The sequence below is a fragment of the Rhamphochromis longiceps genome, linkage group LG16 (assembly GCF_057381845.1).
Source record: "Rhamphochromis longiceps isolate RC_006_pf linkage group LG16, R_longiceps_female_GT1.1, whole genome shotgun sequence".
Classification (NCBI taxonomy): Eukaryota; Metazoa; Chordata; class Actinopteri; order Cichliformes; family Cichlidae; genus Rhamphochromis; species Rhamphochromis longiceps.
The window spans coordinates 37,247,893-37,271,606 of record NC_140572.1 but is presented as its reverse complement, the minus strand read 5'-3'; the positions used below and the strand labels follow the sequence as shown (position 1 = coordinate 37,271,606).

At 41.3% G+C, this 23,714-nt stretch overlaps 1 long non-coding RNA gene across 1 annotated transcript; it reads left to right on the top strand.

The window, feature by feature from the left end:
* Positions 1-1,076: 1,076 nt before the first annotated feature.
* On the top strand, positions 1,077-22,963 carry LOC146651627 (uncharacterized). Its single transcript, XR_014907988.1, has 3 exons — positions 1,077-2,772; positions 20,260-20,419; positions 22,852-22,963. It is a non-coding gene; the product is annotated as an uncharacterized LOC146651627 (long non-coding RNA).
* The last annotated feature ends 751 nt before the right edge of the window (positions 22,964-23,714 follow it).

Here is a 23,714-nt window from a genome sequence, read left to right as displayed (position 1 = left end):
GGAGTCCCCCAGCAGCCTACACCTATTGCAGCATAACTAAGGGAGGATTCAGGGTCACCTGGTCCAGCCCTAACTATATGCTTTAGCAAAAAGGAAAGTTTTAAGCCTAATCTTGAAAGTAGAGATAGTGTCTGTCTCCTGAATCCAAACTGGAAGCTGGTTCCACAGAAGAGGGGCCTGAAAACTGAAGGCTCTGCCTCCCATTCTACTTTTAAATACTCTAGGAACAACAAGTAGGCCTGCAGAGCGAGAGCAAAGTGCTCTAATAGGGTGATATGGTACTACAAGGTCATTAAGATAAGATGGGGCCTGAAAATTCAATTCCTCGTATGTGAAGAGCAGGATTTAAAAACCCTTTAGTCTTTGTCTTGATGCATGCTCAATCATCCAGGTAAGTAAATTCCAAAAGTTGATTCTGTTCATCTGGATGTTCAAGGTTCAAGGTTCAAGGTTCTTTATTTGTCACATGCATAGTTATACAAGTATAACACACAGTAAAATGTAGCCTGACATGCTCCTCGACATGTGCAAAAATTGGGGGGGGGGGGTGTAGAGGAAGAACATTATATATATATATATATATATATATATATATATATATATATATATATATATATACTAGGGGTGCAACGATACACAAAATTCACGGTTCGGTTCGGTTCGATACTTTGGTGTCACGGTTCGATATTTTTTCGATACAAAAAAAATGTTCATGCCTTTTTAATTTGTCATTTATTAAAATTATAAATATATATTTTAACTCAAAAGTACAGTTTTTAAATTTAATGTTGCTGAAACAAAAATAATTAAAAAAATAAATATATCTGATTGAGGAATCACTCATCTTTGGAAAAGAGAGTTTATTACAGAGAAATGGCTCTTTCCAAAATAAAAGCTATACTATACGCTTCTTCTGGGCTATATTCTCAGCAGCATATTGTAGCGGGTCAGGGCTGTTCGGGGTTCTGTTTGTACAGTTATGTTTTGTTTATGTTGCCATAGTGACGGGTGACGCCCTCTTGCTGCGACGGTGTGTCCTTCCGGGGTCAGAGGGCGCCCTGTGTGGTGTTGTTGTTGTTGCTGTGCGGTTGCCGCGCTGAGCAGTTAGCTAGCGGCAGTGTTCTTCTGCAGATGTCAATAAACGGCTGTGCTCCCTGGCTAGCTCACGGGAAGCAAGACCAAACAACACCTCCGTCTCCTCGTTGTCTGAGCTCGCCACATTGGTGTCAGAAGTGGGATGATGGTGGCACCCCATGTTCTGACCCGAGTGACTTTTCCCCCGCCTGTCGTGACCGGCCGGTGCGCCAAAAGAAGGCACCTGGATATTTGCAAAGTGAAAGCAAAAAACAAGCGCAAATTCAAACGCGATTTCAATATGTCACATATTGACAGTGGCTCACCGATGCCAATGACATAATTACCCAGCTACATTTCCGAAAGAATGCAAAAGCATTGACATATATTTTTCCTTCCTACAATAGCCCGACGGGCAGGGCAGAGATAGATTTTGGTAGCCCGACTGGAAAAATCGCTAGCCCGATTTTGCAAGCCCTGTGTTACAGGCATGGCCCTTTAAGGATGAAGCCTGATGGGAAATGTATTCGGGATGTGTGTAGCGGGACTGCCTGGTGTGTGTGTGTGAAGAGAGAGAGCGGAGAAGGGGAAAAAGTAACGGTTAGCTACAGAAGAGACGGAAAGAAAATAAATAAAAGGAATATAATAACTCCCTCGACAGCCAGAGTTGTGTCGGCGATGCTCGCTGTGAGTAAACTGTTTCAGCCCACTGTACGCTGTGTTCGTGCCTTAGAGAAGAAATAAAGTTCGGTGAAGCAGTTTCCTACGCCTCCTTCGATCTTTTTGCTAGCGGAGTTGACCTGTATAGTAAGCTGTTGCCGGCTACGAGTCAGTTACGGAACCTTCAAGTAACTGCCAGAGGTTTCCTTACTACGGTTCGGGGCCGCGGATCTGGCGCGGTAACACCTGTATCTGATTGAGGAATCACTCATCTTTGGAAAAGAGAGTTTATTACAGAGAAATGGCTCTTTCCAAAATAAAAGCTATACTATACGCTTCTTCTGGGCTATATTCTCAGCAGCATATTGTAGCGGGTCAGGGCTGTTCGGGGTTCTGTTTGTACAGTTATGTTTTGTTTATGTTGCCATAGTGACGGGTGACGCCCTCTCGCTGCGACGGTGTGTCCTTCCGGGGTCAGAGGGCGCCCTGTGTGTTGTTGTTGTGGCTGTGCGGTTGCCGCGCTGAGCAGTTAGCTAGCGGCAGTGTTCTTCTGCAGATGTCAATAAAGGGCTGTGCTCCCTGGCTAGCTCACGGGAAGCAAGACCAAACGACACCTCCGTCTCCTCGTTGTCTGAGCTCGCCACATTAGTGTCAGAAGTGGGATGATGGTGGCACCCCATGTTCTGACCCGAGTGACTTTTCCCCCGCCGGTCGTGACCGGCCGGTGCGCCAAAAGAAGGCACCTGGACATTTGCAGGACTTTGTGTGGGGCAATGGGGTCGTCGGGGACGACTGACCCCTTAGGCGGGGGCTATGTAGCGGGTCAGGGCTGTTCAGGGTTCTGTTTGTACAGTTATGTTTTGTTTATGTTGCCATAGTGACGGGTGACGCCTTCTCGCTGCGACGGTGTGTCCTTCCGGGGTCAGAGGGCGCTCTGTGTGTTGTTGTTGCTGTGCGGTTGCCGCGCTGAGGAGTTAGCTAGCGGCAGTGTTCTTCTGCAGATGTCAATAAACGGCTGTGCTCCCTGGCTAGCTCACGGTAAGCAAGACCAAACGACACCTCCCTCTCCTCCTTGTCTGAGCTCGCCACAATATTAAACATATCAGGTCCCCATAAGGAGAATCATGTGCTAACGGCTGTCTAAATGACTCGGGTAAAGTTTGTAACATGCATGCTTGTTGTTTTTGTCTGCTTCCACTTGTCTTTGCACTAGGATGATGTCGGCGTAAATGTGCAGTCATATTCGTTGTGTTCCCACTAGTGCTCCGTTATCGAGCTACCCCTGCGTGGGGCTAGACGGCTAACACGTTAACGAGCTAACTGCTCGCTAACACACTAGTTCCCACCCATGTAATTGAGCATTGCGTGGCACATCCAACATACTGTTTTACTTTAGTCCATGACGCGCTTACCTTCAGGGTCATACGTCACATGAAAACCAAAATAATTCCAAACGCCACATCTGAATGAGGGTGGGGAAGGTTCAATTTGCCATGTTGCAAGGAGAGCTTAACTTCTGTCTCGCTAGCTTGCCCTGCGATCGTCCTTCTGATGATGCTGTCTGTGTTGAGCGCTCAGTGGATCTGCGCTCGACAGTGCAGCCTAGGCTGAGTAGTCGAACGCAGATTTACTGAGCGCTCAACACAGACAGCATCGTCAGAAGGAAAGTTGATAAAATAAATTACAAATTTTGTATTGTTCGATACATATGCGTACCGAACCGAAAGCACTGTATGAACGGTTCAATATCGATACGAGTATCGTTGCACCCCTAATATATACATACATATAGTATATACACTGGGTGAATGTGCAGTAGTAGCAGCAAGCAGGTGAATTCTGTACATTAATATGAATAGACATCTGACTATTTTACAGGATAGACAATATAAACATATTTAAAGTTAAAGGAATTGAAATGTACATTGTGCCTTGGTTTAGAGTGTCTGGAAGAGAGTCCTGTCTCAGTCAATTATAGATGATGTGAGCGGGCGGGTGTGTGTGTTTAGGGCACGGATGGCTTGGGGATAGAAGCTCCTCTTGAGTCTCTCTGTCCTTGCCCGGAAGATGCGGAACCTTGTAGCGTTTTGAGTGACGAGAAACTTCTCATCACTCATCCAAGTGACTTCTTCAGTCTCAGCTGACTGCAGGTTTCCAACCCTATAAACAGTACATTTACACAGTGACTGAAACCAGCACCACTGAATGAATCTTCAAGGATCTGGTGAGTAACGTAGTGTACGCTGTTAAGTGCCAGGAGGATTGCCAGGATTTATACATCTGGGAAACCAAACAACCTCTGGTGAAGCGGTTGGCACAACACAGAAGAGCTACCTCGTCAGGCCAGGACTCTGCAGCCTATTTACACCTACGCCAGTGGACACTCTTTCAATAATGAGGATGTGCACATCCTGGACAGGGAGGAACGCTGGTTTGAGCGCAGAGTCAAGGAGGCCAGTTACGTGAAAAGGGAAAGACGATCTCTGAATCGAGGAGGGGGCCTAAGGGTACATCTGTCACCATCTTACAATGCTGTGACTGCAGCCATTCCCCAACTCTCTGTGAATGGGACTCATGGCCATGGATCAATGATCTTTGATCAGTAGTTGCTGATCAATGGTCATGACAATTTGCATATTAATGATCATGAAACTGACCTCACAGCCCATTGTTCATTCAGTGGTGCTGGTTTCAGTTATTGTACAAATGTACTGTTTATAATGTTGGAAAGTTGCAGTCAGCTGAGACTGAAGAAGTCACCTGGGCGAGTGACGTTTCTCCCGCTGAAAACGCTACGTCCAGATATACAGAATCAACGTTTTAGGCCATCGATCTTTGGTAAAGCCAAATAGTAGATGTGTACACGGCAAAAAATATACTGGCTATATTCTTGTTTCTTGTTGTTAAATTGGCATAACTAACATTTGCAGTAAATACACACACATTTGGCAGTTTTCGATGATTTTAAATTGGCCCTCAGCATGAATGTGAGCATGTCTCTCTGTGTTAGTCCTGATACAGTCTGTCAGGGTACCCTGTCTTTTGCCCTGAGACAGCACCCCTTTAACCTTGAATTGGACAATGGATGGATGGATAATTATGATTAAAAAATGTTACATGAACACAGCATAAACACATCAGTGCTGCTGTTTCTCTTGCAGCCCAGTCATTGCATTAAAATGTTGATATTGTTCATTTCTACAAACCATAAGTATAATCTCAAGTTTATCACAACTCTTTTCATATTTTTTAGCGTCTCAAGATTATGAAGCCCCTCTCTGTGCGTGAGGTTGAAGGGATTTATTTGCCTTTGATTTTGGTAGCTAAGAAGCATATTGTCGTCAAAGCATGAACTAAGATATGAACAGATGCAAAACTTTTCACACTGCTGAAACCACTGGAGCGTACATGTGTGTGCGTGTGACAGTGTGTGCTAGCAGCAGCTAATCATATTCTTCTGTGATTCCCAGCTCGTTGCCACGGCCGACAGGTCTGCCAGATTGCTGAAGTTGCGAACTCCTTTGCTGACCCTTGTCCTCAGCTGAAGAGCTACCTGTCTGTGGACTATCACTGCAAAGACGGTAGGTCACGGTTCTGTGCTCAGGTTAATTTCATTTTTTTTCCCTCTAAAGTGGAATCACACTTCCTAAATCCATGAAGGGCAGCGTGTGTCTGTTCTTTTCTATCCCATCTGTTTAATTTTCCCACTTAGAGTACTACATAGAGTCGTTAGGAGCCAGTAAAGTGTTAGAATAAGATTAACTATGGCTGATGATGCTTGATGCAGGCGTTAGAACCCCAATTAAAAAATGCTGCCAATCTAGCTCTCAAAACATTGCCAATAAATTTCTCTCACACTCTGTGGCTTATTTCACTTCTGGTGAGTGTGAAGATAAAAATATGGCTTACAAAGATTTGAAGTTCTCCCACTTGTTTAACCACGGAGAATTATTAAAACAGCGTTATTTACCTCAAATAGCACAAAGACAGTTGTAAAAATGTTTCAGAAATAAAACACTTTACTTCATAGTAGGAAGATTAACATAACTTTATCATTTCATGGAGGTCTGAGTTGTAATGCCCCTCTCCCTCTTTAATGCATAGAAGACAATCTTTACAATGGCTTTTACTAGCAAAGCTCAGTGTTTACATGCTAAAGCCACAGTGTAAGGCACAGAACAAACTCATCATGCTTTACAGTAGCTCTGTTGCTCATTTAAAGTAAACTGCTATGTTGGATAAAGTGGACACTGTTTTGAAGTTGGCAGCAAAATCCTTTCTACCTCTCTTCTTTGCACTTGCTTTTATTTTCATGCCACATCTGTTGTGTGCATTCAAACCCCCCTAATGTTTAGTCCGGGTGCTGCGACTGAGGCCCTGGTTACTCGATTCCTCCTTAGCAACGGATAGTCTCTGAAAGTGTTGCACTCGCTGCTGCCAGTCGTGGGGATTGTGCAACAACTGAATGCCAAAAATGTCAAATGTAACTGATGATCACTGCAGTTGCGTTTAAGTCATCTAAAATGTTTTGTTTTCATTTTTCTCCATCTCTCTTAATAACAGGAACCCTGAAACATGAATATCTTGTTATGATATGTTGCACAAACCTCTCATTAATTGAAGAATGGCATGATACACGAAAACCATTTCATTATTTCATTGAAACATGTCAGAAATATGACCACTTCTGTAGCTTAATGAACTGTGCCAAATCATTCAGACCATTTGTCAGCTCTGTTGAAATGTGTGTATCTTTGGTGTGCTTGTAATGATGAATGAACTTCCCATTGACCCAAGAAAAGGCATCAAACTATCAATTCTGCAGAGTTTCATGAGATTATAATAGCAATACTAACCACTCCTCTGTTGCTATAGGCTTTGCATGGGCTTGTAAAAAATCCTTACACTTTCAGTGGTTACAAATGCATTAAACACACACACACACACACACACACACACACACACACACACACACACACACACACACACACACACACACACACACACACACACACACACACACACACAGACAACCAAATTTACAATAAATCAAGACTATGTGACATAATTGTTTGTACAATATCGACATTGGTGGTATTGCAGATGATGTAATCACTATTTATTTATGTAAACGAAACAATGAAATATCTCTTTGTCAAAGAGAAATGTTTTATTGATCAATAAAGTTTTATCCTGCCTAATCATCAACAATCCTGAGTCATTCGTTTTAAAGCAAGAAGCGAGACGTCATTGTTGAGCAGCTGAGTGCTTCTTAGGATTTTAAATGAAAAATGGACAATAATGGTAAGTACTGTATGAAAAACCTTTATCACTAATGAAATCTAAACCAAAAACATTACGGGTGATTCAAAAATAAAAACTAGACGTTTAGAAAAAAGATGAAAACAAACTGAAATAATTTTACAAAATTGGAAACTTGTAAAACAAACTAATATAAACTAAAAATATGCAGGAAATATTCTTGTTTGCCTGCTAAAATTTATAATCACAACCTGCCAGAGGAGGAGCTTTGGAGCTTTGGGAATCAACTGCTTTCAGAAAGGTTTTCTTGTACTTCCTAAAATCTTTCCTCCATGTAATATTAATTTTGTTCTTTAAAAATGACCAACATTAGCACTGGGACCATTAAAATCTAAACTGAAATGAGCAAACCCACTGTGAAAACTCACTGAAACCACAGTAAACTGAAAAAAGTCAAAATAAATTAAAATAAAATCTAATTAGAAAATGGAAAATCATAATGACTCCAGCACAGAAATGACTCTTACTTAATTTAACTACGTCGCTAATGGGAATTTTTTAACAGTTTTCCTGCATACTGAGGAGTATATTTGTGTGTACTTGTTTCATTTACAAATTACAAAGTCAAGAAGATCAGGTTTGTGGTGGTTGTCACGCGGACTCGTTGAATACAAGTATTTAAGTTAAAATCACCAAATTATTATTGTCATTGTTTCCTGTCGTATGATGATTAGACTTTGATTCTTGTGTGTTTGTGTTCAGAGGCAGAGATGTTTGTCACTGTTACAGACGCACAGTCGTGTCTCTTTCAAACACTGGAAAACTAAATAAACACAAAAATAAAATAAAATAGAAACTGTGAGGATAAATCGATTAGGTTTATTGTAAAATGTCCTAATTTATGCTGTTTACCTTAAAATAAGGGAAAACCTTTTAAATTAAGTAATACTTCATGTTATATTGTCTCTTTTTAAGTGTTTATTTTTAATAAGCAGTACTTGATATTATAATAACAATTTTGTTTTTTTAAGTAAAACTATTTACCTTAACAATGTGTTAAGTTTAATAATCAAATCAGTGATCCTGCTGACTCGCTACTTGATATACTTAAAATTGTAAATATCAGACCTGTCAAGCGTTACTACAAGAAGTTTTTACTTTACTTTTGGCACTTTTGCCATGTTTGGTTTTGCTCAAGAAAGAGTTCTTAAATCTATCACACTCATTACAGAAGAGGCTTTGAAGGTCATCTGTACAATGTTTGCTTTGTTGTGAATAATTTAGACACAGTCTTACTGTGATGTAATGTCACTTTACATTTAAACTATAAATGTAAAATAACGTGTGTCTACACTGATGGTTTTACAGGTTACTTGTGTGTTTGTATCCAGTATTCATGCTGTCATTCTGAGCTGCTCTATACTGTGGATGCTGACCAGTGTGTGGGTGGTGTTGCAACAATCATATTCTTAATTTTTCATCTTTTTATTTTTTGCAGTATTTGCAGCTACTCTCTTATTTCCCAGGGTGATGCCACAGCAGTTGGATCCACATATTTGATTTGGCACAGATTTTACACCACACGCCCTTCCCTGACACAAGCCTCACATTCATCGAGGCTTGAGAAAGCCAACAGGAGTACACTAACTTGTGTTTCCCTGAGGCTGGATTCTGTGTGTTGAAGCACAGAAACAGCAAAGAGAGGGTTAAAGACTAATAGAAGTCATTTCTGTACCTCAGTGTATTTTCTCACCTCCTATGATTACATTTCACACTTTTGCATCATCATCATCTCCGACCTGCACGCACACTGTTCTGCAAAGGCTCCTGTGCATTAAGAACACCACAAAGTGACGACAGAAAAATGGGAATTTATCTCTGTGTCTGCTTTGGAGTTTATAGCAGTTGTAAAACACTTTTACATCACCAAGTAAGTGTGAATGAATTATTCTATCAGGAGTAGAACTTCACAGACTAATGTTTAATGCCTTTTAGTTGGCAGATAGGCCTCTAGGAGGAATAAATCATGGCACCGAAGCTATTCATGTAACCACTCCAGTCTAGAGCTTTGACAGCTTTCCTGCTGGGCTGGAAAGCTGACTTTACAGAAACTAGGAGTCAGTCTCTGAGCTATGAGTCTAGACTTTCATTTAAAATCTACCTCCAAACCCAACTCTTCCAAATGCAAACGATTCTGTACTGATTAACATCTAAAATTGTGTGTATGCACAAAAGGCAGCAAAGTGCAAAGGCACTCTTTTTTCAGATTTTTCCAGTCACGTCTACACACAGATCACTTTTGTAGAACTTATCATGAAATCTGGTGCACATGCACGAGTCTCATTTCTGCTCCAATCTTTAGTCAAGAAATGTAAGTAGGCAGTCACTTATGTCACCTTTTGCATATAAAATCATCGCTTGCATCTCAAGTTATTAGACATGGCAATTAAGACAACATCAAAGAAGAAGTGCTTCACTGGAGGAAGGAACGTGGGTTCTGTTTGTCTCAGTTTTGGAAACACAAACAAAAAAATAAGCACTGAAGGAAAAGTGATTCATGATCGACTGTGAAGTTCACTGCGAAGGACCCAAAGACACGAAGTGAAGGAGAATGGAAGAATCCATCTCCACCTATTTCTTTTTTTGATCTTCACTTCATGTTATTGACCTCGACCTGCCTTTTTGCATGCATGAAATCTGCACAAACCAGTTAATGGGTAGAAAAACGCATAAGCATAGCTTCATACATCCATCCCCTGGCAAAGGGAATGAAACCTGAAGACACCTGCTCAACCAGCTGGAACTGCATATGTGAGAAGCTGTTGTACTTTGATCCTAGAGCAGATCTTTATGTAGTGTGTAAAGAGATATGCATTACACTGTTTGATTTTTTTTAACATCCCTGTAACAGGTAGATTCATACTTTCCTTAAGACTATTTGGTTTTTAATGAAGTCTCTAAAGGCAGAGCTGCGAATCAGAGCGTGCTAGGATCTCACACTGCTGAAAAACTGGAGAGCCGACTGCTGGAAGCCCCAACTACATCTGTGCATCCAGTCATGAGGTCCTAATACTAAAATGGTAAGTTTCACACACAGAGAACTAAGGACGCAAAGCAGTGCTGACACACAGGTTTAATAAGCTCTGTTATTCATATCCTAGCTGGAGCATGTTGCTGTTCTCTTCCATGTACTCCATGCACTTCGAGGTATAAGGTAAATGGCGTTAATGTGAGCATGAATAGCTGTTTGCATCTACGCATGAGGCCAGAACATTGAGTGTACTCTGCTTAGAAGTGGCTGTAGGAATAAATGGATAAGCACCAGCTTACATCAGTGGACTGCCATACGTCCCGAGCAGGTCTGCGAGGCCATGTGATCAGGGCCGACTTGTTGTACATCATACAAGGCTGAAAACTAAAGGTGACAGAGCTTTTGTCACAGTGGCCTCCAAACTCTGGAACTCTCTCCCTCTGAGCTTGAGATCTGTGCACTCAGTAGTTTCTTTCAAGAAACTTCTAAAAACTCAACTTTGTAGACTTGCATTCAGTCGGCTCTTTTTCTGTTTTTATGCTCTGGTAGTTTGTTGTGAAGCACTTTGGGATCTTTGTCTTGAAAGGAGCTATAAATAAGACTTTACTTTAGTTTACTTTACTCGCTTATAGGTCTGATTGTTGGGGTTTTCTCTGCATTGTTGTCGGCTCTTTTCCTTGCAATATAAAGTGCTTCTAAGTGACCGTTGCAATTTTGTGCTACACAAATAGAATAGAAAGCAGATGTTTTTGCACCTCTGGAGCAGTCGGGTGTGCGTGAACTCAATGCCAAGGAGGAAAACCATCAGCAGTGATCTTAGAGAAGTCATTGTTGTTGCCCATCAATCAGGAATGGGCTAATCAGACCATTTTCAAACTATTTAAAGTTTATCACTCTGCAGTGAGACAGTATTCACAACTAGAAAACATTCAAGACACCTGCCAACCTTCCTAGGAGTGGACATCACAGCAAATACACCTCAAGGTCAGACTGTGCAATGCTCAGTAAGACTAATTAGCATGGTAGATAAAATGATAGATACAATTCATAACAGTACAAAAGGAAAACACCATAGGAGCTAAGCATGTAGTAGTCATTGAATCGACTATGAAGTCCTCCGTATACCAAAATATTCTCACGCTTATGTGAGGCCATCTGTCTGACAGCTGAAGCTCAGACAAAACTACATCTGCAGTTCAACGATTCCCAGCACAGCAACAAATCTACAGAAGAATGAGTGAAAAAGAAAACAGTCCAGGTGCTGCAATGGCCCAATAAACTGAAGCATTGTTGTGAGGAATCGTGTGCCTCTCGATATCGCAAAATGAAAGGGATTAATATGACAAATTAACACACTAAACGTTCAGTCTCAGCCTCCCCACTTGAAAGAGTACGACGTAGAATTACAGGCACTCTGGATAAAAATGGAGTCAGAGAATGAAAAAGGTCAGCTGAGAGTTGAGATGATTAAGGAGCTGCTTTCTTCATCTGCAGGAACAAGTGGCTAACTTAGAGGAACTCCTGGAGCTGAAGGTAGAGAACAAAATCCAACAAACTCCAGATATATAACAAGACATGTTTTAATATGGAAACTTTATAAAACCAGATATCTAAGGTAAAGGTATTTCTTATTGTTTCAGACCTAAACTTTTTTAAAATACGCATTTTCTTTTTAGATGAGTTTGCCATGTTTCCAACCATTTATTTGACCAAATCTTGGTGCTACTGGGAGCTCAGGTCTGTGCAGGCAAAGGATTATTAGCTGTGGTCCATCATCAGTTTGTGTGTGTGTGTGTGTGTGTGTGTGTGTGTGTGTGTGTGTGTGTGTGTGTGTGTGTGTGTGTGTGTGTGTTTAAAACATCACCTTATTGACAGTAATTAAAATACTAAGTAATAAAAGTACACTCATGAGTAAATTAATCTAATAATGTAAAATATAACAAATCTTATCTTTCTTTTGTCTGCTGCCACATTTGGATGGATGCCCAGTGTGTGGAGAAACTGAAGGTAACAAATGCCATCTGTAGCTCAGATGGTGGAGCAGGAAACCGAGTAATCGGAAAGTTGGTAGTTTGATCCTTGTCTGCCCCAGTCTGGATCCCAAATATCCTTTGGCAACATACTAACCTGAAGGTACTCTTCGATGCATCCACTGGAGCATGAATGTGTGTAAATGTATAGCTTGTGTAAATGGGCAAATGAGGCAAGTTGTTCAAAGTGCTTTGAGTGCTCATTTAGAGCAGGAAAGTGCAGATATATAAGAACCAGTACATATCTGGGACTCTCCACCATTTGACCTTAGAACTGAAGAAGCTTCTCGGATGAGAGGTGAAACGTCTTCAAGTAACTTAAAGAAGTCCAGACGCTTTTCTTTGCAAGCTCCTTAGACTACGATGACCTGGATGACTGAGAACCTTCACAGACATAAGAACCAGTACAGTTATCATCTTTTAATGGTAAACTATCAGTTAGTAGAATAATAATCATCATATGGTGACTGTCTGGTCAATCGTGTTGTCGGTACTGCGAAACAAATCAGTTGTTTAAATTTTTTTGTATGGGGTGAAAAAATGAGCAGTAATCTCGCTGGAGTTTCAGTTCTTTTTAATTGGACTCTTGTTGTGTTGGTCTTGATTGTGCACTTTAACTATATTAGGCTAACATAGATGAAAAACTAAAAATAAATGTGATTAAAAAGTAGTTAACTGAAAAAAGTGCAAAACTTTAATAATGTGCTTCACTCTGTTCCCAGTAATGAAACATATCTGGAGGACTAACCCTTGCTGGGTCTTTGTGCTCCATCTTTATCTGCTTCAGAGACCAAAGTGGTTTTAAACTCACATGTTTTCTCAGTTCATCTCATCACATAAAGGACATCCCTCAGGTCTGAAAACAAATATGTTGTGTTTCATGGTGTTTGAGCTGGTGTAGCTACTCGTATTCCTTTCTCTTAGATAGCACTGGTGTCCTGTGCTTTCAGGATGTGATTAAATGGTTCCTTACATTAAAAGAATGCTCAACAGTAACAGACGCTAAACAGTTTCTGTATCAGATAAATTGCTGTAGGGACTTTCACTGCATTCTGGAGACAGCCAGAAATAAAGTCCCCATCTAGCAGAATAACAAAAACTAGGTCTGCAGTGACTCTGGTGCATGAACAAATCTGGTGACCCCAGAGCAGTTATTTGGCACAAAACTCTTTGACACTCTTGGAAAACAGTTTTAAAGAGTTTACAGGGAGCCATATTGGTCAACACCCACACTACTCTCCTGTTTTGCCATGCAGGGCCTGGTTACAGTGTAACACTGTTACCAGTTTGGTTTAAGTGTTACTCTGGGGTTTATCTACAGTGTGCATTTTTCTTATGTGCCATACGGAAGATTAAGAAAGAATTGTATTTTTTTGAATCACTACTGCACAGCATTCATATCATATGTGTCAACATCTGCAATTTAATGCTGAGACATGTTGAGTGATTACATTTGGATCTTTTGTTGGGAGATGCTTTCAGAGATGACTGCCCCACTTTCCTTTTTTAAAAGCTTTCAAGTAATTCAGAAACCAGGAAATGACAATTATAGATATATCAAATTATTATCATTATCTTTTTTTTTTTTAACCAGATTGCACAAACATTACAATCAGTGCACTTATAATTGTCTGTGAAAAAATGAGTCATCAAATGCAATCACTGCAGGCTGCTGAACAAAACAAAAGCAACAGAGAAAAAGTGATATTCAGAGTTTCCTTTTTCAGGAACAAACAGTTCCCCCAATCCTGGCCCATTCTGCGTGCTTTCCTGGGTCACTGCTCGTCACTTCCACTGACAATACTGACATCATTACTCTGGTCCATTCATTTTCTTGCCTGCCTTCTGCGAGCCAAACAGAATCGATTCTTTGTGCTGTAAATCTCAGCGCTCTTCTGTCATTCTTTGCAACAAACCTCCTCCACATCTCTGCCTCACCACTCGGAGGCCAACCCAAGTCTTCATCTTCTTCTTCATCAGTATTTAGACTCTGAGGAGTCTTCTCCCACCTCCTCTCACTGCTGGGATTCTGACGATTCATCTGAGTCTAATACTTTAAGATACTTTAATTGAATTCTGAATCTCAGCAAATCACATTTAATATTTCCAAACAACCTCTCTTTATTGAAATGTGATGATAGCATCATATAAACTGCAAATCATGGCCTTTTCATATTATATTAGTATTGTGCACTTGGAAAATGTTTGTTTCATAATATTTTTCTAGTTTGACATTTTTAGTGCATTCGTTCTTTTGTGTCTTTGCCTCTGGCATTCATTTGCAGGATAGCTAGCTTCCTGGCTCATCATTCAAAAGTGGAAGTGAGTCTGATCTGGCCTTAAGAAACTTATTTAGTACTTTAGAAAACCTGGTTCAAATGCGAGTGAATATCAAGATCGGATCATGACAGTTATGCAAAATAATTTTGATTTATATGGAAAAGTCTGCATATAAGTGCTCATTCAAGGCGTTATTTAACATATACATCCAACATTTATGATAACTCCTAAAAAAAAACCCTACTGACTGGCAAAGCCCAGAATGGATTAGTGATTTGCATACTCTGGGTCCATTTATCTTACCATTAATCATCAGTCTGAAAGTATCAAGAAGATGCTAAGATATGCTGTTTCCCAAATTCTGATTAAATTCATTACTGGTGTATTTGATTGAACAGAGCTGGATGTTTGGCCAAAAAAAGGAAGCAACAGACAAACAATGTTGCCCAGTTTTGGCCCCTTTTTTACCTTTGAAAAATATTTGATTTCTCACAGTTGCACTGCCAGCAGCGTACGAGGTCAGGGGACAGAATCTGAAGTTGAAAAGATTCATTGGAGAGAAAACTCAAGAGACGAGGCCAGCGGAAAAGTCGGGTCTACAGAGAGAGCAGCAATTACAGAGAGATTTTCTTGTAAAATGATGACTTGATTGATCTGAGGTCAAAGCTGAAGGGTAAAGAAAGTTTTTGAAAAAGTGCAGTGTGTTGTTAAGGTTCAAAATTGAGGAAGGAGAGTACAAACCACCCATGGTCCAGAAGGTCTTGGTCAAACAATGATTTTAATGAACACACACGTGTGGGAAGACAACTCTGTATGCCGACAGCAAGTAGTCTTCAACTTAATCAAAGCATGAACAGATATTTTATAGCATCAGGGTTTGATTTACTGACGCCCCTTCATGCGTCACAGATACATTTTATACATAGATCAGATCAACACCACAATGACTTTTAACCCAGAAGATCATCTTCTATTTTCATGGCTGGTACTTTCCGTTCTTGTCTTAAAGTGAATTGTTCCTCTTTCTTGCCGAGACATGACTAATCTCTCCTCTAAATAAATCTAACTCGTGTGTGTGTGTATGTTGACCTCACATGCTCTTTGTGTCACCTCTTCACCTACTAACTGTCTGTGTCTCGTCCTCAAATGCTCTTTCTCAATTCACCTGTTGCACTTCTGACCTTTCACCAGACCAGAGGCTCACTGAGACTATATGTATGTCTTCTACTAAATAAATGTTTTAACCAAGAACTTCTACTAAAACCTTAATATGAAATGACCTGATATATAAGTGTTTTGTAAGCATGTACTGCAATTCCTTCTATGGCTCCAAGTCACTTGCACAATAGATTGTCCGGACATCGCGCCGAACAAAGCTTCCAACCCCCAATTAATTGACCGAGCTCCAACTCTTTAATAAGCACAGATATGCATTGTGTATAAAATAGTCATAACTGCACCTGAAATACAAGGTCAACATAATAACTGTATGCATAACATCTTAAGGCCTTCTTAAAGCTATCTGTTACATTGTTAAAGCCTCGTCTTAGCCTGCTGCTCAAAATAACTTTCACTTCTGCAAAACTCTCCAAGCCTGTTTCCTGTCCTGTTACTTTTAGCCTTTCTGAAAGACACACTGTTTAAACCTCTAAACGCAATATAAACTCCAGATTATATTATTAATGCAATGGTAATGATGACAATTATTTAACAATAGCAGTAAAATAATTTCCCTGCTCCACAATGACCACGTGTAATGTCATCTCGGACAGGGGAATAACAATAAGCCAGCGTCTGAGACCATGAAAGTCTGAGTCGGCTGAAGATCGTTTCAGAGATAAAAGCTGATGTCAGTTAAGAAGAGACTGAAAGCAGAAATGCGACATTAAAAAGGATCGTGTCATGTTTTAGGAAACATGAAACCAGGTTCAGAGGATATGAGAAAGAATAGGTAGACAGTAGAAGATGATAGTATAAAAATAAAAAACCAAAAGCGCTGAACGCTCCAACATTTTAATTATGACAAACAGAAAATTAAAGATGCCAGGTTAAATAAAGTTGCACTTGTCCTGGTCCTCAGCTTTCTGCAAACGAGCCATGTGTAGGTGTAGGTAGCAACTACAGAGATAACTTCATCATTATTTCATTGTTGATCTTGTAATTCTAATTTATGTGCGAGAGGTCTAATCTGCACAGTGATCATAGCGTCATAATGGTCCCTCTCATTAAACCTGCTGAACTCGGGTAGGAAAACAAACACTGGCGCCTTATAAAAGGTTCTGCATGAATGAAAACTGTGGTGAAATTCTATCCACGTAGAAGCCTTATCTCTTACATCACAAAGAACACAGTCTCACTGGAGCCCCTTCTTTGTAAAGATAATTGCCCATCGGGACATTTACGTAAGAACGCAAACAACAATGGCTTAAAAGCTTAATTGTCAGTAAAGATACATAGATGATTTCCATCTATCAGAGTAAATATTGACTTTTGAATTTAACTGATGACTGAAGCAGGCGGCCGTTTGTCATCGTTTAACGTTGATTCGATTTCATCCTGTTCGGGCACTGGGAGGACTTTTCAGCACGCATTGTGGTTTGGAGCGCATTCACCTTTTTAAACTGCACATCCAATCTATAGCATCTTTAGTGACGTACAAAATCATTAAACACATACAATAAAAAGCACATTTCTACATATGGATTAGTACCAGGCACTGTCCCACCTTTTATCTACTATGCTGCGGATGTGCCTCAGCTAAAATGACTGACTAACTGCAGACCACCATTCAAAGTATCAGTTTGGAATATTCATGGCTTTCACTCAACTGCAAACAAAAGCCTTTTATCAGGCTTTACTGGCTATTTATAATTTCTACATCCATAAGTCTGGTAAGCCTTCTGGTATTCCTTGTCAAAATTAGAACAACCAGAAACCAGATATGGTCCAATCAAATCATCTTTTTAAAACAAGCTATCTGTGAAAATTTAGTTCGATTTAATTCAATTTAGTTTTATTCCTATAGTACCAAATCACAATAACAACCACCTCAAACTGTATACAGCGAAAACCTCAACAATCACATGAGCCCCAGTGAGGAAGCACTTGGTAACAGTGGGAAGGAAAAACTGACGCAAGCAGTTTGGAGTGAGAGGAAAGAGGCAGGACAAAGACGCACAGTGGAAGAGAGCCAGAGATTAATAATAATAACAACTAATGATTTAAATGCAGTGAAGTGTATAAACAGATAGAGAGTGAACAAAGGTGACTGAAGAAGAAACACCCAGTGCATCATGGGAGTCCCCCAGCAGCCTACACCTATTGCAGCATAACTAAGGGAGGATTCAGGGTCACCTGGTCCAGCCCTAACTATATGCTTTAGCAAAAAGGAAAGTTTTAAGCCTAATCTTGAAAGTAGAGATAGTGTCTGTCTCCTGAATCCAAACTGGAAGCTGGTTCCACAGAAGAGGGGCCTGAAAACTGAAGGCTCTGCCTCCCATTCTACTTTTAAATACTCTAGGAACAACAAGTAGGCCTGCAGAGCGAGAGCAAAGTGCTCTAATAGGGTGATATGGTACTACAAGGTCATTAAGATAAGATGGGGCCTGAAAATTCAATTCCTCGTATGTGAAGAGCAGGATTTAAAAACCCTTTAGTCTTTGTCTTGATGCATGCTCAATCATCCAGGTAAGTAAATTCCAAAAGTTGATTCTGTTCATCTGGATGTTCAAGGTTCAAGGTTCAAGGTTCTTTATTTGTCACATGCATAGTTATACAAGTATAACACACAGTAAAATGTAGCCTGACATGCTCCTCGACATGTGCAAAAATTGGGGGGGGGGGGTGTAGAGGAAGAACATTATATATATATATATATATATATATATATATATATATATATATATATATATATATATATATATATATACTAGGGGTGCAACGATACACAAAATTCACGGTTCGGTTCGGTTCGATACTTTGGTGTCACGGTTCGATATTTTTTCGATACAAAAAAAATGTTCATGCCTTTTTAATTTGTCATTTATTAAAATTATAAATATATATTTTAACTCAAAAGTACAGTTTTTAAATTTAATGTTGCTGAAACAAAAATAATTAAAAAAATAAATATATCTGATTGAGGAATCACTCATCTTTGGAAAAGAGAGTTTATTACAGAGAAATGGCTCTTTCCAAAATAAAAGCTATACTATACGCTTCTTCTGGGCTATATTCTCAGCAGCATATTGTAGCGGGTCAGGGCTGTTCGGGGTTCTGTTTGTACAGTTATGTTTTGTTTATGTTGCCATAGTGACGGGTGACGCCCTCTTGCTGCGACGGTGTGTCCTTCCGGGGTCAGAGGGCGCCCTGTGTGGTGTTGTTGTTGTTGCTGTGCGGTTGCCGCGCTGAGCAGTTAGCTAGCGGCAGTGTTCTTCTGCAGATGTCAATAAACGGCTGTGCTCCCTGGCTAGCTCACGGGAAGCAAGACCAAACAACACCTCCGTCTCCTCGTTGTCTGAGCTCGCCACATTGGTGTCAGAAGTGGGATGATGGTGGCACCCCATGTTCTGACCCGAGTGACTTTTCCCCCGCCTGTCGTGACCGGCCGGTGCGCCAAAAGAAGGCACCTGGATATTTGCAAAGTGAAAGCAAAAAACAAGCGCAAATTCAAACGCGATTTCAATATGTCACATATTGACAGTGGCTCACCGATGCCAATGACATAATTACCCAGCTACATTTCCGAAAGAATGCAAAAGCATTGACATATATTTTTCCTTCCTACAATAGCCCGACGGGCAGGGCAGAGATAGATTTTGGTAGCCCGACTGGAAAAATCGCTAGCCCGATTTTGCAAGCCCTGTGTTACAGGCATGGCCCTTTAAGGATGAAGCCTGATGGGAAATGTATTCGGGATGTGTGTAGCGGGACTGCCTGGTGTGTGTGTGTGAAGAGAGAGAGCGGAGAAGGGGAAAAAGTAACGGTTAGCTACAGAAGAGACGGAAAGAAAATAAATAAAAGGAATATAATAACTCCCTCGACAGCCAGAGTTGTGTCGGCGATGCTCGCTGTGAGTAAACTGTTTCAGCCCACTGTACGCTGTGTTCGTGCCTTAGAGAAGAAATAAAGTTCGGTGAAGCAGTTTCCTACGCCTCCTTCGATCTTTTTGCTAGCGGAGTTGACCTGTATAGTAAGCTGTTGCCGGCTACGAGTCAGTTACGGAACCTTCAAGTAACTGCCAGAGGTTTCCTTACTACGGTTCGGGGCCGCGGATCTGGCGCGGTAACACCTGTATCTGATTGAGGAATCACTCATCTTTGGAAAAGAGAGTTTATTACAGAGAAATGGCTCTTTCCAAAATAAAAGCTATACTATACGCTTCTTCTGGGCTATATTCTCAGCAGCATATTGTAGCGGGTCAGGGCTGTTCGGGGTTCTGTTTGTACAGTTATGTTTTGTTTATGTTGCCATAGTGACGGGTGACGCCCTCTCGCTGCGACGGTGTGTCCTTCCGGGGTCAGAGGGCGCCCTGTGTGTTGTTGTTGTGGCTGTGCGGTTGCCGCGCTGAGCAGTTAGCTAGCGGCAGTGTTCTTCTGCAGATGTCAATAAAGGGCTGTGCTCCCTGGCTAGCTCACGGGAAGCAAGACCAAACGACACCTCCGTCTCCTCGTTGTCTGAGCTCGCCACATTAGTGTCAGAAGTGGGATGATGGTGGCACCCCATGTTCTGACCCGAGTGACTTTTCCCCCGCCGGTCGTGACCGGCCGGTGCGCCAAAAGAAGGCACCTGGACATTTGCAGGACTTTGTGTGGGGCAATGGGGTCGTCGGGGACGACTGACCCCTTAGGCGGGGGCTATGTAGCGGGTCAGGGCTGTTCAGGGTTCTGTTTGTACAGTTATGTTTTGTTTATGTTGCCATAGTGACGGGTGACGCCTTCTCGCTGCGACGGTGTGTCCTTCCGGGGTCAGAGGGCGCTCTGTGTGTTGTTGTTGCTGTGCGGTTGCCGCGCTGAGGAGTTAGCTAGCGGCAGTGTTCTTCTGCAGATGTCAATAAACGGCTGTGCTCCCTGGCTAGCTCACGGTAAGCAAGACCAAACGACACCTCCCTCTCCTCCTTGTCTGAGCTCGCCACAATATTAAACATATCAGGTCCCCATAAGGAGAATCATGTGCTAACGGCTGTCTAAATGACTCGGGTAAAGTTTGTAACATGCATGCTTGTTGTTTTTGTCTGCTTCCACTTGTCTTTGCACTAGGATGATGTCGGCGTAAATGTGCAGTCATATTCGTTGTGTTCCCACTAGTGCTCCGTTATCGAGCTACCCCTGCGTGGGGCTAGACGGCTAACACGTTAACGAGCTAACTGCTCGCTAACACACTAGTTCCCACCCATGTAATTGAGCATTGCGTGGCACATCCAACATACTGTTTTACTTTAGTCCATGACGCGCTTACCTTCAGGGTCATACGTCACATGAAAACCAAAATAATTCCAAACGCCACATCTGAATGAGGGTGGGGAAGGTTCAATTTGCCATGTTGCAAGGAGAGCTTAACTTCTGTCTCGCTAGCTTGCCCTGCGATCGTCCTTCTGATGATGCTGTCTGTGTTGAGCGCTCAGTGGATCTGCGCTCGACAGTGCAGCCTAGGCTGAGTAGTCGAACGCAGATTTACTGAGCGCTCAACACAGACAGCATCGTCAGAAGGAAAGTTGATAAAATAAATTACAAATTTTGTATTGTTCGATACATATGCGTACCGAACCGAAAGCACTGTATGAACGGTTCAATATCGATACGAGTATCGTTGCACCCCTAATATATACATACATATAGTATATACACTGGGTGAATGTGCAGTAGTAGCAGCAAGCAGGTGAATTCTGTACATTAATATGAATAGACATCTGACTATTTTACAGGATAGACAATATAAACATATTTAAAGTTAAAGGAATTGAAATGTACATTGTGCCTTGGTTTAGAGTGTCTGGAAGAGAGTCCTGTCTCAGTCAATTATAGATGATGTGAGCGGGCGGGTGTGTGTGTTTAGGGCACGGATGGCTTGGGGATAGAAGCTCCTCTTGAGTCTCTCTGTCCTTGCCCGGAAGATGCGGAACCTTGTAGCGTTTTGAGTGACGAGAAACTTCTCATCACTCATCCAAGTGACTTCTTCAGTCTCAGCTGACTGCAGGTTTCCAACCCTATAAACAGTACATTTACACAGTGACTGAAACCAGCACCACTGAATGAATCTTCAAGGATCTGGTGAGTAACGTAGTGTACGCTGTTAAGTGCCAGGAGGATTGCCAGGATTTATACATCTGGGAAACCAAACAACCTCTGGTGAAGCGGTTGGCACAACACAGAAGAGCTACCTCGTCAGGCCAGGACTCTGCAGCCTATTTACACCTACGCCAGTGGACACTCTTTCAATAATGAGGATGTGCACATCCTGGACAGGGAGGAACGCTGGTTTGAGCGCAGAGTCAAGGAGGCCAGTTACGTGAAAAGGGAAAGACGATCTCTGAATCGAGGAGGGGGCCTAAGGGTACATCTGTCACCATCTTACAATGCTGTGACTGCAGCCATTCCCCAACTCTCTGTGAATGGGACTCATGGCCATGGATCAATGATCTTTGATCAGTAGTTGCTGATCAATGGTCATGACAATTTGCATATTAATGATCATGAAACTGACCTCACAGCCCATTGTTCATTCAGTGGTGCTGGTTTCAGTTATTGTACAAATGTACTGTTTATAATGTTGGAAAGTTGCAGTCAGCTGAGACTGAAGAAGTCACCTGGGCGAGTGACGTTTCTCCCGCTGAAAACGCTACGTCCAGATATACAGAATCAACGTTTTAGGCCATCGATCTTTGGTAAAGCCAAATAGTAGATGTGTACACGGCAAAAAATATACTGGCTATATTCTTGTTTCTTGTTGTTAAATTGGCATAACTAACATTTGCAGTAAATACACACACATTTGGCAGTTTTCGATGATTTTAAATTGGCCCTCAGCATGAATGTGAGCATGTCTCTCTGTGTTAGTCCTGATACAGTCTGTCAGGGTACCCTGTCTTTTGCCCTGAGACAGCACCCCTTTAACCTTGAATTGGACAATGGATGGATGGATAATTATGATTAAAAAATGTTACATGAACACAGCATAAACACATCAGTGCTGCTGTTTCTCTTGCAGCCCAGTCATTGCATTAAAATGTTGATATTGTTCATTTCTACAAACCATAAGTATAATCTCAAGTTTATCACAACTCTTTTCATATTTTTTAGCGTCTCAAGATTATGAAGCCCCTCTCTGTGCGTGAGGTTGAAGGGATTTATTTGCCTTTGATTTTGGTAGCTAAGAAGCATATTGTCGTCAAAGCATGAACTAAGATATGAACAGATGCAAAACTTTTCACACTGCTGAAACCACTGGAGCGTACATGTGTGTGCGTGTGACAGTGTGTGCTAGCAGCAGCTAATCATATTCTTCTGTGATTCCCAGCTCGTTGCCACGGCCGACAGGTCTGCCAGATTGCTGAAGTTGCGAACTCCTTTGCTGACCCTTGTCCTCAGCTGAAGAGCTACCTGTCTGTGGACTATCACTGCAAAGACGGTAGGTCACGGTTCTGTGCTCAGGTTAATTTCATTTTTTTTCCCTCTAAAGTGGAATCACACTTCCTAAATCCATGAAGGGCAGCGTGTGTCTGTTCTTTTCTATCCCATCTGTTTAATTTTCCCACTTAGAGTACTACATAGAGTCGTTAGGAGCCAGTAAAGTGTTAGAATAAGATTAACTATGGCTGATGATGCTTGATGCAGGCGTTAGAACCCCAATTAAAAAATGCTGCCAATCTAGCTCTCAAAACATTGCCAATAAATTTCTCTCACACTCTGTGGCTTATTTCACTTCTGGTGAGTGTGAAGATAAAAATATGGCTTACAAAGATTTGAAGTTCTCCCACTTGTTTAACCACGGAGAATTATTAAAACAGCGTTATTTACCTCAAATAGCACAAAGACAGTTGTAAAAATGTTTCAGAAATAAAACACTTTACTTCATAGTAGGAAGATTAACATAACTTTATCATTTCATGGAGGTCTGAGTTGTAATGCCCCTCTCCCTCTTTAATGCATAGAAGACAATCTTTACAATGGCTTTTACTAGCAAAGCTCAGTGTTTACATGCTAAAGCCACAGTGTAAGGCACAGAACAAACTCATCATGCTTTACAGTAGCTCTGTTGCTCATTTAAAGTAAACTGCTATGTTGGATAAAGTGGACACTGTTTTGAAGTTGGCAGCAAAATCCTTTCTACCTCTCTTCTTTGCACTTGCTTTTATTTTCATGCCACATCTGTTGTGTGCA